This window comes from Rattus norvegicus, chromosome 8, assembly GCF_036323735.1.
Source record: "Rattus norvegicus strain BN/NHsdMcwi chromosome 8, GRCr8, whole genome shotgun sequence".
NCBI lineage: Eukaryota > Metazoa > Chordata > Mammalia > Rodentia > Muridae > Rattus > Rattus norvegicus.
In genome coordinates, this window is record NC_086026.1 from 79,117,471 (window position 1) to 79,132,637 (window position 15,167).

At 43.0% G+C, this 15,167-nt stretch overlaps 1 pseudogene; it reads left to right on the forward strand.

The window, feature by feature from the left end:
• Window positions 1–8,915: 8,915 nt before the first annotated feature.
• LOC120094527 (U2 spliceosomal RNA) lies at window positions 8,916–9,010 on the forward strand (annotated as a pseudogene).
• The last annotated feature ends 6,157 nt before the right edge of the window (window positions 9,011–15,167 follow it).

The following is a 15,167-nucleotide window of genomic DNA, read 5'->3' on the forward strand; positions in this document are numbered from 1 at the left end:
GAGAGAGAATAAAAAACAAATCTTTTGGGGAGTCCAGAATGGAAAAGAGAAGCAGACGCAAGCCCCCATCCCTAACCCAGAAGCTATGTCCGATTGATACCAGTTGTAAATGAGGATTTAGTTTTCTCTAAGGGAGTCTCAGTGAGGGAACAAACTACTCTTTAGGGTAGACCACGTGGTACATGTGGATGACCATCAGAAAACAAGCCCAGTGGTATCTTGGAGGCCCCTTGTTCCATAATGACAGGACTTTCTTTTTATTTTACTTTTCTCTTATTTTTAAATTTTATTTTATGTACATATATTTTTCTCTCTTTTTATTCTGTAGGTCCTTTGCATCTATACAAAATGGCTTCCAGTTCAGTGTTGTTATGGGATTCCTGAGTGTGTAAACAGTGGGTCTCTGTACCTGCGTCAGTTTCCTGTGCCTTTTCTTGGGCTCTTGTCTTTCTGTTTTGTCTTATTGTGATGTATTAGTTTTTCTTCTATCCTGTTATATTATATTTTATTATTATCCCTTAGAAGCCTGCTTGTTTTCTTATGGGAACCAGAGAGCAGGTGGATCTGGACGGGAGGAGGGTTGGGAGGAGCAGAGGGAGGGGAAACCATAATCAAGATCTATTACAGAGGGAAAAAATTGATTTTCAATGAAGGGGTGGACCTTTTGAACAAAATTTACAAAAAGAAAAACAAATCTTTTGAAATACCAAATTATTTCATGCTGGCTCTGACTATGTCGAATGTCTTAAACCCTGATTTACATGTTCATGCATTATGAAAGAATGTGTTTATAGTTACATTATTGAACAACATCAAATGAAAGAAACTGAGAAATTGAATATAGAGCCAATAAGACAGAAGGGATTAAAAATAATGGGCTATTAGCTATCTCTTTGAAATGATCTCAATAATAGGAAAATAAAAGCCTTGACACTTCTTACAACACAGGCTGACATTAACAACCCACAAAGGTGCAGGACACTTTGAGATCATTGGTGCTGAGATGTAGTTTGGTGGCAGAATGAATGGATGCTTAGCCTGTGCGAGGCCTTGGGTTCAACACCTGCCACAGAGGTAGAGAGACCAGAGAGGGCTTCGATCAGCCACCTGCTTCCCGAGCAAGCATGAGGACCTGAGTTCAGATTCCTGGAACCCATGTAAAAAGCCGGGTGTGGCAGCTTGGCCCTGGACTCCCAGTGCTGGGAAGGGGAGGTAGGAGAATCCTAGGAGTTCAATAGCTAGCTAGTCTAGCTGAATTGGGCAGGTTCATTGAAGGACTCTCTCAAAAATGTGAAATGGAGGGCCATGCAGGAGGACACCCAGGATGGACCTCTGGTCTCCACATGCATCCTCACACATGTACATGTACACCTGTATGCACATAACAAAGTGATGTGAGCCCAGATACACACAGCTCTCCTTCACTAGCAAGCTACATGTCTGGCTGATTCTACTGAAGACTTAGACACCACTGAAAGGGCGTGTGAGAGAGCACCAGCGTCTATCCACAGACTCTCATCATTCCATCTTCTGATATATACCTTGACCCCTTGGCTGGCTAGCCTTTCTGGGTGCACATATACTTACAAATGAGAACAAGAAGGTTGTTGACCCCAGGGGTGCACTTATTCTTGCCTTTCCTTCTTCCTGCCCATCTTTTCAACAGGAGAGAGTCTATATTTCTCCTACATACAATGACTCAGATCAAATTTCCTCAGAGTTGAATGTCGAATGTCTCTACATCCCAATCTGGGATGCTGTCTGGCTTCCAGTGCTTGTTAAAATAGTGATCAAGAACAAAATTCTTCTTGGAACTTGTACTTCTAACCCCTCAATAGATACCTAGTGTGTGCATGTGTGTGCGTGCGCACGTGCGTGCGCACGTGTGTGTGTGTGTGTGTGTGTGTGTGTTAGTGCAGGTGCCCAAAGAGGCTGGTTGAATTGGATCCCCTGGAGCTGGAGTTACAAGGGGATTGTGAGCTGTCTGATGTGGGGGTCCTGGGACTTGAACTCAGGTCCTCTGAAAGAAGAGAAAATATTCTTACCCACAGAGCCATCTCTCTAGAGCTCATCCAGTGTGTTTTGTATGGTTGCTCACCTGTTAAACTTGCCTCCTCCCTAACTGAGAACTCTTTTTGTACTGCTTTGTACAAGAACAGTAGTTATGGCCTGAGCTTAGCTTTGACTACAGAGGCCTATCCTTTCTCTGTAATTTATTAGTTTGTAACTCTGAGTTCCGAAGAGAGTCGTTTTTACAATGTAGCTCTTTGGTGTGGTCAACAACAGCATCAGCCTTATGTACTTGTCAAGTATTAAATAATCAGTACCCATGCATATCTGTGTCTAACACAGTGAGTAGCAAACATTTTCACTGTCATGTGACTAACATTGTTATCCCATGCTAGCTGAGCACCAACTCCAGACAGACACAGAGAATGAACAGACGTTGAACATCAATTATTACCAGACAATGAAGCTCAACTTAGTGACAGAAATAACAAAATAAATAAATAAAGGAGCTATAAGAATACAGTAGGAGGGGAAGCTAGAGAGATGGCTTAGTGGGTAAAAGCTATGGATGCTCTTTCAGAGGATCCTGGTTTGATTCCCAGCACCCATGTGACAGCTCACAACCACCTGTAACTCTAGTTCCAGGGGACCCAGCGCCTTCTTCTGGTCTTCGAGGACACCAGGGATGCACTTGGTAAACAGACACGCAGGCAGTCAAGACACCCACATACATAAAAAAAAAAATGAAATAAAGCAAATTGCTGGTGGCAAATTCTTGTCATTCTAATACTAGAGAGGTGGAGACGGGCAGATCTGGGGCTCACTGTCCAGCCAGCCTAGTCTAGTCAGTGAGCTCCAGGTCTTAATAAACAAGGTAGATAGTTCTCTCTCTCTCTCTCTCTCTCTCTCTCTCTCTCTCTCTCTCTCTCTCTCTCTCACACACACACACACACACACACACACACACACACACACATACACATCAATACCCTTTCTGTGGAAGACTGGGGAAGAGAACCTACAGCCTTCCCTCAAAGATCTCCCTTTCTGATTTCTGTTCTACTTGGTGGCACCATCAGCCTAGCTCCTGACCTTTCTGCCCTGAGTTGTTGCTGGTAGTTGCAGAAACACTCTCACCTGTTTGGACTTGTAACCATCCCTGTACTGTCAAAGTTGGCAATCAGGGACCATGATGCCCTCCAAGAACACTGAGTGGAGGCTCAAGGTCACATGACATGCTCCAGGTTTGCTAATAGTCTGCATCGGAACATTACTACAGATGTGATGAAGACTGCAGTGGGCGGTGCTGGTGCATGCCCTTAGCCCCAGCACTTAGGCAGAGACGGGTGGATCCCTGAGTTTGAGGCCAGCCTGGGCTACACAGAAAACACCTTATCTTGAGAAAAGGAAAAAAGTAGTTCAAGAAGAAAACCCACGAAGAAAATATTCTGTAGAATATGTTCTCATCCCACCTACTTTGAAAAAAATGCTCACAAGGCCAAGAAGAAGTTATTTTACTAGCTAAATGGGCCAGTGAGTAGTTTTCTTAAGAATTTATTATGGATCTCTGTGAGAAGAGGGCAAGCATGATGCAGCCCTGGGTTCAGTCCCCAGCACCGCATGAATGAGGTGGGGGGTGCGCGCCACCTGTGACTTGCGAGATGGAAGCAGGATGATCAAATTTCAACACATCCTCAGCTATATAGTGAGTTGAACCAGTCCAGGGTACTTGAGACCCGTCTTAAAAACAGTTTTGTTCTTGTTCTATGTAAGTGGGAAATTAATCTATTTTAATCAAGGTGGTTGTTGGAATGATTCTAGAGCTAAAGAAAATGGGTTCAAGGTCTGGATCGTCCTGTGTCACTTCCCCATCTTGTTTCACAGGATTGTGAAGTTAAAAATAACCCATGTACAAACCCTTGGAGACATAAGCAGCGAGAGAGTGCTGGCCCTTGAGGTAGCATGACGTATGGAGAGAGTTTGAAATGAATACCGTCATGCTTTCAAAACTGACTCCTCAGGCGTCCCAGCATTTCCCTCCACCATGGACCCACAGCGAGGAGGATGTCTCTGGAGTTGCCTTGACAGATAGGTCTCAGGTTAACAAAGGGAAGAACAACGGTTTGTGAGTGTGTGTGTGTGTGTGTGTGTGTGTGTGTGTGTGTGTGTGTGTGTGTGTGTGGTTACTGTTGACGATGACCAGGCTGACAAACGGTTTTGGGTCCAGATTTCCCCCTGCATTATTAATGAAAAATTTCATATCACCTGAGGCTAACCTCGTTCCTCTCACAAGTCTTTGGCGACTAACAATCTCACTGGCGTCTGAAGAGGAGGCTGCCAAGTGACTTTTCTCCCCACCCTTCCTTCCCCTTAAGAGATGCTTCGACACGCAGCTTCAAATTAGGTCTGAATAAAAGACCATGATAAATAAGTAAGTGTCTCCCTACACAGACTGCCACTTGTTTGGGGATTAAAGTATCGATTTTTGAATGTGGCCGAGATTTAGATGCAGGTTAATTAAACATTTACATATATGTGCTGAACAATATATTGCACCGTGCAATAATGTGCATTTTAATCAGAAACCGTGGGTGTTTGTGTTTGCTTTCTCCATGTTAATTGGCACCATGCTGGTTCCCGCTTACGTATTTGGCTAGATGGAAGAAAATAGACATGATGTTTTAAATATTTTAATTAGGACCAGCAGTTGTCGGCTCCCTCATTTCTCATTGGACTGTTTCACATGCATGAATAAATTAGCTCGCCTGGAAGTACTCTGCAGAAAGTGGTTGCCCTCTGGCCATAAGAAGAGCCCCATTCATTAATACTTTAATGAAATTAGCTGTGAGCAAAATATTATTCCTTTTAACTGTGTTCTAATTTCTTAATTTTAATTAGGCACATAATTGTAGGGTGCTGAAATTATCTTCATGTTCAGCAGCTAAAGTTCCATCATCAGGAGCCTGTGGCGGGGGCACTGAGCACTCCCTGTGCGTGCGGTCCAGCAGGAAATTTCCATCTGACTTTCTTTCTTCTTCACCAAAAATCTCTGCTACCACCTCATTTGCCATATGGAGATTGTGATTTAAAACTCCTTCAGAGGCTTTGGGAGAGAAACAACATGGTCTCCCATGAATCTGGACTGTTTTCTTCTTCTTCTTCTTCTTCTTCTTCTTCTTCTTCTTCTTCTTCTTCTTCTTCTTCTTCTTCTTCTTCTTCTTCTTCTTCTTCTTCTTCCTCCTTCTCCTCCTCCTCCTCCTCCCCCTCCTCCTTCTCCTCCTCCTCCCCCTCTTCCCCTTTCCCCCCTCTTCCCCCTCTTCCTCCTCCTCCCTTCCTCTTCCTCCTCTTCCCCTCCTCCTCTTTCCCCTCTTCCCCCTCTTCCCCTCTTCCCCCTCTTCCCCCTCTTCCCCCTCTTCCCCCTCTTCCCCCTCTTCCTCCTCCTCTTCCTCCTCCTCCTCGTTCTCCTCCTCTTCCTCCTCCTCCTCTTCCCCCTCTTCCCCCTCTTCCTCCTTCTCATCCTCCTCATCCTCATCCTCCTCTTCCTCTTCCTCCTCCTCCTCCCCCTTTTCTTCTTCTTCTTCTTCTTCTTCTTCAAGTTCATGTACATGGGACCCATATGAGATATGATTCCAGTTGTAGAGTACATGCCTAGGATGCATTGGTTCCATTCCCAGAGCTGCAAAAAACCAGGGATAGTGTTCCAGGCCTGTAATCCTATCACTCAAGAGTTGGAGGGAGAAGGATAAGAGACACAACGCCATCCTCCATTATATAGCAAGTTGATGCCAGTGTAGACTATGTGAGAGTCTGTGTCAATTAGTTATGTAATAAAATGGGAAAATATACTTATCCTAGGTCCCATGTAAAGATCCCCTCACATGGTTTTGTTGTAGGACTCTCCCAAGTGCCTCACTTCACCACTTCCTTTTAGCTGTTTCTAATGGATGCCAGCAGGACGAGGCAGCAGGAGTAGAATATGTCCTCCTGTCAATCACCAGCTCATGACTCAGCCCCTGCTTCATGCAAACATGGTTGTCAAATTTATGAATTGAAAAGACCTCATGATTTCAGTGCTAAAGTTTTCTGATTAAAATTGTGGCATTTGGGGGTTGGCGAGATGGGGCATGGAGAATGGTTAAGTGCATAGCTGTTCTTGCAAAGGACCCAAGGTCAGTTCCCAGCATCCACATGGCAGCTCATAATTGTCTGCAACTCCAGTTCCAGGGAACCTGGAGCCCTCTTTTGCCCTGTGTAGTAATCACACACACATGGGACACACACACACACACACACACACACACACACACACACACACACACACACACATATATATATAGGCAAAACACTCACACCTAAAATATAAATAAATAAATATTTAAAGTGAAGCATTTTATAATGCTTTATGTAAATGAATCCACAGATGGATATGAAAGTGGACCTTCTGAGTTCTAATTTTAGAAGACGCAGCATGCAATCTGAATTGAAATTTAAGTTAGAGGCTACAAGTCTGTATGCGGTGGTCCATGTTGTTCCCCTCAAATCAAGATTAGTCATGGCAGGAAATTTCTGAAAAATTGGAATGTTCCTTTAATAATTGTTAGTAGCAGTCTCAGCTACCGCTGTCATTGCAACATTGTATACCTGGACTCTTGGTGTTTCAGTGAACAGAGAAAGGCGTCCGACACATTATAGACAGGTCTCTGAGTTCAAGGCGAGCCTGGTCTGCATAGCAAGTTCCAGAACAGACAGGGCCTCATCATGAGACCCTGTCTCAAAAAGTCCCATATTTAATCATCTATGCAAAGTGATAACAATACCTTGATTAAATCTTTACAGGAAGTTTTAAATGAGATAAAACCAGAGAAGACCTGATGCATACTGAGCACCCAGTAATGTTAGGAAATAGTATTGACATTCTGAGTCCTGGTGATTAAATGCAGGCCGCCAGTCTGTAAGCTGTACAGCACGTCTTACTGTTTTACAGTGTACAAAGCTCTCTAACCTGTGATCTCAGCTTAACTGCGTCTCTTTCATAAAAATAGATCTGCATCCAGCTTTTCAGAAAAGGCAGATGTCATCCCAACTACTGTCATTGTAGGTGTTTTCTGCCCGCTCTTTGCAATGCTGGGATTTAAACTCAGGGCCACGAGGACCAGGCAAGCACTGTACTGATGATCAGCATTAACCCCTCATTCATTTTCTTTAAAACATAGTGCCATTAAAGAGGTCATAGCTTAGATCTGCGTGCTGCTCACCCGTGCCAGTATCCACAGTCATTTTCTTTGTGACAATCACGTCCACTTGTTAACTGTCTTGCACAGGCTGGGTGAGTGCTCTCCCACTGAGACCCATCTGTAGCTCTGTATGTTCATTTTGTATCCGCTCTGTGCCTTCTAAGAATTTCCTTCTTATTGGTTGGGCCTTTTCATTTTGCTGATGATATTTCTACTACACAGAAGTTTACCTATACTCAAATTTATCAATCTCTGTCAAAATAATTCATTTTCTTTCATTATTAAACAATTCCTTCTATACCTTTAGATCCTAAAAAGGGCTTTTCTACTATGTGTTTCCCCCCTAAATATCTGGAAGTTTTCCTATCTGTCTCCTCCTCCTCCTCCTCCTCTTCTTCCTCCTCTTCTTCCTCTTCCTCCTCCTCCTCCTCCTCCTCCTCCTCTTTCTCTTCCTCCTCCTCCTCCCCCCCTTTCCAAGACAGCATCTCAGTATGTAGTTACTGGCTGTCTTGGAACTCACTCTGTAGATCAGACTGACCTTGAATGCATAGAGATCCATCTGCCTCTGCCTCTGCCTCTGCCTCTGCCTCTGCCTCTGCCTCTGCCTCTGCCTCTGCCTCTGCCTCTGCCTCTGCCTCTGCCTCTGCCTCTGCCTCTGCCTCTGCCTCTGCCTCTGCCTCTGCCTCTGCCTCTGCCTCTGCCTCTGCCTCTGCCTCTGCCTCTGCCTCTGCCTCGTACTGGGATTAAAGGCATGTTCTACTGTATCCGGCCTGAAAGCTTGATTTTTATATTTAGTTTTTAATGAACTTAATTTCATGCATAGCACTACTCATGATATAAACAAATATTTTGTTTCCCATGTGTCTGGCTGTGTGTGCTAACCATTCAGTGTCTAGTCTTTCTCAGCTCTTATTTATACCTCAGGTTCTCAGCTGTGTGGCTGCCATACTTCATTGCACTATTTATTTCTCCCTGAGCCACATCACATTTTTATTTATTGCAGAGTTACAGAAATCCTCCAAGCCTCAACTTCTAATAAGTTTCCGAATTGGTAAGGTAAATTGCCCAGACTTCAGTCTTTGAGATCTCTTTACCTGATTCATACTTCTCACATCCATGTAGAGTCAACCTCTGAGATCATACACACATGCATGCACATACATCACACATAGACACATGAACAAACATATACACACATGATCATGCATACTTGCACATGCAGACACACAAACACACATAGACGTACACACACACATATAGGTACACATTTGTTGGGACTTTGAGATTAAAGAAATTTGCAAAAAGTGGCACAGTTATGATATTGAATTTCCCCCTTATCCATTTACTATCTTTTGATTTTTATTCTTTCATTGTCTTTTAATAGCTTCATGATTTCATCTGTACAATTATTGCACATATATAATATTTTTGATTTTTCTAACTTTGACCTTTAATCTACTTTCTGATGTTATTTTTGTGGATGGTTTTTCCACTTCTCTAGTTTTCTCTTTTGCTATGTCTAATATTATGGTGACCCATTCATTAAAATCTCCATTTCAATTCTTGAGGCTTTGAGTCTGAAATTTGTATTTAAATCTTAAGAAGAGGCACACCTTGAAGCCCTGTGACAACATTCTCAGTTGTCCATCTACCTGTTAAGTGCATTAGTCAATCTCTTCTCGGCTTTTTGGCTAAGATCAAGTGTAGTATCTGTTCTTATCAGCTTAAATGCATTAGTCCTTTTAAAGGAGCACTCGTAAGCATATGGGCTGCTGGAAAGGAATCAGGAGACTAGGTAGGTGCTTCTAAAAGCAGCCGCGTGCATCTGGCTATCATCAGAGGTATCCACATAGGGGATTCCTTAGAAAGCAACAGGTCCCATTAATCAGAAAGACCTCGCAATCCACCATGCTTATGTGTGAAACTAAACCCTCAAATTGCAGCTAATCAGACTATGGCACATTCTATTCCAATTAAGATTTATGAGGTATTTGCTAAACCACATCCTTTTACACTGTGAGGGTGAGACCACAGAGCTGGTGTCACTGAATGTGGGTTTGCTGGTGTGAGTGTGTGACTCTGTAGGGTGGGGTGTGAGGTTTGTTAGGGTGTGACTCTGTAGGGTAGAATGTGGGGCATGATGGTTTGTATATGCTTGGCCCAGGGAGTGGCACTATTAGAAAGTGTGGCCCTGTTGGAGTAGGTGTGGCTTTGTTGGAGTAGGTGTATCACTGTGGGTGTGGGCTTTAAGACTCTCATCCTAGCTGTCTGGAAGCCAATATTCTCCTAGCAGCCTTCAGATGAAGATGTAGAACTCTCAGCTCTGCCTGCACCATGGACGCTGCCATGTTCCTGCCTTGATGATACTGGACTGAACCTCTGAACCTGTAAGCCAGCCTCAGTTAAATGTTGTCCTTATAATATTGCCTCTGTCATGGTGTCTCTTCACAGCAGTAAAACCCTAACTAAGACATGGGGTTTGTTAGGATCTGACTCTGTAGGGCGGGATGTGGGACTTGGGAGAGTATTGACCCATGGGTGGAGTAAGTTATGTGGGGTTAGCGGGAAATTTGCCAACAGTAGGAAGTATCTAAACAGTCTGTGGGTGTAACCGAAGAAGCCAACAGGGAGTGACTCTGAGGTGCTTCTGGCAGCGCCAGTGCAGCTTGCATTTTGCATTGTTACCACAGCCTCGCTTCTAAAAGCACAGCACACACATCACAAATGATATCCACCATTCCAGGCAAACCGACGCTGCCTGAAAACGCTCTGCTCAGATTCAGATCTTCATTATGTTATGCACTGTATGCCCCCACTACACACACATCCACATGTTTCTTCTCTTTACAGAAACATGGTGGTTTAATGACAGAAGACAAATTTCCAATATTCCTACACAGTCAAATTCTTCTCCACACAAACAAGTATGTCTCTGGATTGTGTCATGTAGAACGCTTGACTGCAAAAGTTGATGTTTGAGTTGCGGGAAAGTTTCATTTCAAATGTTAAATGAACCTTGACTTGGGATTAGGACAGAATTTCCAGTTTCTGAAATAGTCCTAAACGTGCACCTTTCATCTTGTACTACGTGTTTATTAAAGTGGCACTTCCCAGCAGTGACTATTATAAACCAAACTATCTGTCAACTTCGAAAAATGAAAGGTGGGCCGAGTACTGCAATATCAAACATTCGCCCAAGGTTTAATTTTTAAATATGTTTTTATTCGTGTGTCAGAAGGGTGTGGGTTTATGCACATGGGAGGGTGATGCCAACAGAGGCCAGAAAGGGGTATCAAGTCTCCCAGAGTTGGAGTTACATGTGAGTCACGTGACATGGGTGCTGAAAGCTGAATCGAGTCCTCCAGAAAAGCAACTGCTGAACCGAGTCCTCCAGAAAAGCAGTTGGTTCACTAAGCCGCCGAGCTGCAAGGTTTAATTTTTTTATGCAAGAATAAACAAGCATATCCATCTTACTCATATGCTAATTTGCTTTAACTTTTTTGCACACTAAATGGCTTTTTATTAAATAGGCAAATGAAATAGGAAACAGCTTAGTAGTTGAGGGGAAGGTACTGACAGGCAACCATTTCAAGGTTTTCAGTTAGTAGATGCAAGACTTAAAAAAATCTGCCTATGTGGGTATTACTCTTTCTAACAAAGCACTGCAAAGTTTATTCTAAGCTATACTGTTGCTTAATTAGGATCAACTGTAAAGAATTCCTTCCCCCTAAGGGCAGGTTTATCCTATATCCACAGCTCCTGGATGAACAGAGCTTAGACCTATAGGCTTCTGTACAGTAGTTCCCCGGTAAATGCTAATTCAATGAAGCTAGACATGGTCACTTTTACACAGCTTAGTTAAGTGGTTGTCAACAGTCTGTTTCCCTGCTTGACTGCTTTAATAAACCTTTTCCGCATGTTGAAACACACCCCTCCCAGCAGGGCTTATCAGACAGGGCCGGTTAACGTTAATGGGTAATCCTTGGGACAATCTACGTATAAATTAAGATGTCTACAAGAACTTTACTTTTATCTGCATTTACTTTTTGCGGAATTTCTTCCCATGCCGTAAGCTTTTGTTTCTTCAGTTTCTTCTGGGTTATCTTTTTCTTCTGTACGACCTCCTCTTCTGGCTTTGGAACAGTCTGTTCCTTTTCGGTGAGGATCATCTCGATGTGGCAGGGGGAGTCGTGTACGGATTAATCCAGCCATGAGCTCTGTTTGTCGGGCAGTTTAGGTGCCTTGTTCACCTGGATATGCTCGACCACTAGAGACTCTACATCCAATCCCTTAGGTTTGCCACTATTCTCCACATCTTTAATTATGTGCAGCAAAAAATTCAGCACCAGTGTCCAGCCCCACTGTTTGGCCAGAATGGCACACACATGGCTTTTTGAAAGTGACATCTTTCAGGCATTTAGTGGATTTTCAGATATGCATACCCTTTGAGTGTTCTTAAAGTGAATATGAATAGTTGAACCTCTTGATTTGCATGATTTTTGTAGGGTTTTCTGAGTCAAGAGAGTAGTGAACCAACTTCATAGGTGTCTTAGGGTTACTGCTGTGAACAGACATCATGACCAAGGCAACTCTTATTAAGGACAACATTTGATTGGGGCTGGCTTACAGGTTCAGAGGTTCAGTTCATAATCATCAAGGCAGGATCATGGCAGCATCCAGGCAGGCCTGGTGCAGGAGGAGCTGAGAGTTCTACATCTTCACCTGAAGGATGCTAGCAGAATACTGGCTTCCAGGCAGCTAGGATAAGAGCTCACACCCACAGTGATACACCTACTGTAACGGGGCCACACCTTTTAATCGTGCTACTTCCTGGGCCAAGCATATATAAACCATCACAATAGGTCACCTCAGGATGCTTAAAGGAAGAACTTGCTTTCTTCTGCAAAAAATGGTAAAAGTACGTGTATACCAAATAATTATTTTAAAATAAATTTCTTTGTCATGGTTTTTATTGACAAGGACTGTGTGGCACCTGGTCTAGGCATGACTGTGAGAGGGTCTAACTCTGGGCATTCCCAAGGATCATAGCTCTTGACCACAGTTTTGCATTGATAACTGGAGCAGGGTTAGTTTGCAATTAAAGGTGCACAGACTCTGTCTTTTTCTAACCAGGGATGAGTTTCTTTCTTTCTTTCTTTCTTTCTTTCTTTCTTTCTTTCTTTCTTTCTTTCTTTCTTTCTTCCTTCCTTCCTTCCTTCCTTCCTTTCTTTCTTTCTTTCTTTTTCTTTCTTTCTCTCTTTCCTTTCTTTCTTTTCTTCCTTCTTCCCTCCCTCCCTCTCTTTCTTCTTCTTCTTCTCATTATTATTATTATTATTATTATTTCTGATTGCTACTAGAAACAGGAAAGTTGAGAGATTCATTATTTCCAATTGGCTGTGTTGATGTATAAACAATATAGAATATAATGTACTGTGTGCTGATGTGGCATGACCATGTGGAATGCTGATTCTGTACCTGTGGCCAGTCTTCCATCACCTGGAATCTCTCAGGATAGAAGATGGAAGGAGAGGGTCCCAGGACCTCTGGGGCATCACCCATCACTTGACCAAACAACTGCTTCTGACTGCGTAATCAAGAACATTATTTACTGATAGAAATGGTTGGAAAGAAACAATTTTGAGACTGTCAAAAGTGCAGCTTTGGATTTAAATTATTTAATGCTGAGAACTCATGGAAAAATTGATCAATCTGTATCTATCATCTATCATTGATTATTTGTTAATATCTACTATCATCTATCAATAGATCATTTGTCTAATTATCATCTATCAAACTGTTTACTATTTATTTTTATCTGTTTACTATTTACATATAATCTATCATCTATTGGGCTACCTATTTATCGTCATCAGGTTTATAATTTGCATCTTCTATTTATGATCTATCAATCTATCATCTATTATCTACTATCTTTAAATCAATTTTTTGCTTGATTTTTTTCTTTTGAGACAGGGTTTCTCTCTGTATCCTGGATGTCCTGAAACTCATCTTGAACTCAGAGATCTGCCTGCCTCCACACCCAGCTTTGGAAATCAGTTTTCTATCCATTTTGTTCATTATTCAAAAGTGGACCTTAAAAACTCATAGAATTGCATACACACACACACACACACACACACACACACACACACACACACTTTTTTTTGGAAAATATTGAAAGATGACAGGTATCAAACTAATAGAAAAACCACAGACCAAAATGTTAACTAATATCCCCTCACCACATTGGGACTACGCATTGTTTTTATTTTCTTTGAGCTTGCCTGTGTTTCACAAAATTTCTGCAATGAGTGTGAATCATGGTTTAAATAAATGTTAAATTACTTAAATAATAAATAACTCATTATAATAACTTCCTGGAGTATCCTAGCAAGTGTCAAGCAGCATCACTTAATGTCAAAACTCACGCTTACTCTCTGAAACAGACGTGTCGAAAGGAAGAGAGGGTGAGGAGAGGGAGGCTATGCTGAGAGGAGGGCTCTGTTTAGCTGTGATGAGGGGGACACCGTGTGCTTGTGAAAGACGTTTCTCCACCAGCATAAGGGAATCATAACTGCTGACAGCATCGCAAAGTGGTGGCTAAAGTGGGGCTAAAGTAGGTCTTTGACCTCAATATCCCAAACTGCTATATCCTTGGGAATCTTCATTCATAAAGCGTCTCTCCATAGTCACTGGCATCTTGTAGGGAGACCTCCTCCAGGACACAGAGAGAATGGGCAAGCCGGCTCCTACGCCACAGTGGGCTGGCCCCTTCTACCCTCCTTCCTATGGATGAGACACCTGCCAATAAACTCACGCCTCTGTGACCTCCCTCTACTCACTCTCCCATGGTAGCCAGTGGTTTGAAAGACTACACATGAGGCAGTGTTCCCACTGGCCTTGCCACACCCATGCTTACATTTCCCTCCATAGTCAGACTAGTCTGAAAATTCAATTAGGCCCTGAACATGGCTAATTACAGGGTTTCCATGGCTTCACATTTGCCTTAAGAATAAGATCTCTAAAATGGCCAGCAAGGCTGGTCCTGCTTGGTTAGGGTCCTGCCCATTAACCCTTGATGTTCTGAAACAAAAGAGCTGCCCTTGGTACCATCCCTCATCCCTGCACCCTCATCCCTGGGCCTATCTTTCTTTTTATCCTTTCGTTTTGAGCCCTTCACAACATCTGCTCTCTTTTACAGTATCTCTTTTGGGTTTCTACCCCTCCTTCCAAGCAGTCATCAGTCTCTGATTGTCTGATTTGGGTAATTGCCTTGTATCATGCTGATCTTTTATTCTTAGGCAGCTTACTTGGAAATGGAAATCACTTGTTCCCCAACATATCTCCTATGGACCCAGAAACTGACTGCTTAACAGGAGCCCAGTAATTGTTTGTTGAATGAATGAATGAATGTCTTAAAGTTTCTTTGGAGGGTCCTTTGTTCACTTCTCTCACTCTTCTACTGGCAACCACTAGTTTGAAAATAAGAGGGAAGAGAAAATTGGACGCCTGCTTGTCAACTAGGAAGGCCCTAGAATACTCTGGGTGATGGGCCTGGAGCCTGCCTATGGAGGACCATTTTAATTACATTAGCTGTGGTGGAAAGTGCCTCCCACTGTGGATAGTATCCATTACCTGGTGGAGATCCTGGGCTGTATATATGCAGAAGGGAAGCCAAGCAGCAGGATGAGGTCATGGCTCTCCTATTCTTGACCATAGAGGCAGTGTGACCAGGGCTTCAAGCTCCTGCTGCCTTGATGCCTCACAGGACAGACTGTCCCTTGAACTGTGATCCAGAAGGAACCTTCCTACCTTAGGTTATTCTGTCGAGTATTGCATTGCAACAAGAAGAATAGAAAACAGGACATCCTTTGGGCTGACCTATGGTGTTGCTCTTAGTAATAAGTGAGGGTTGGGAGTTCC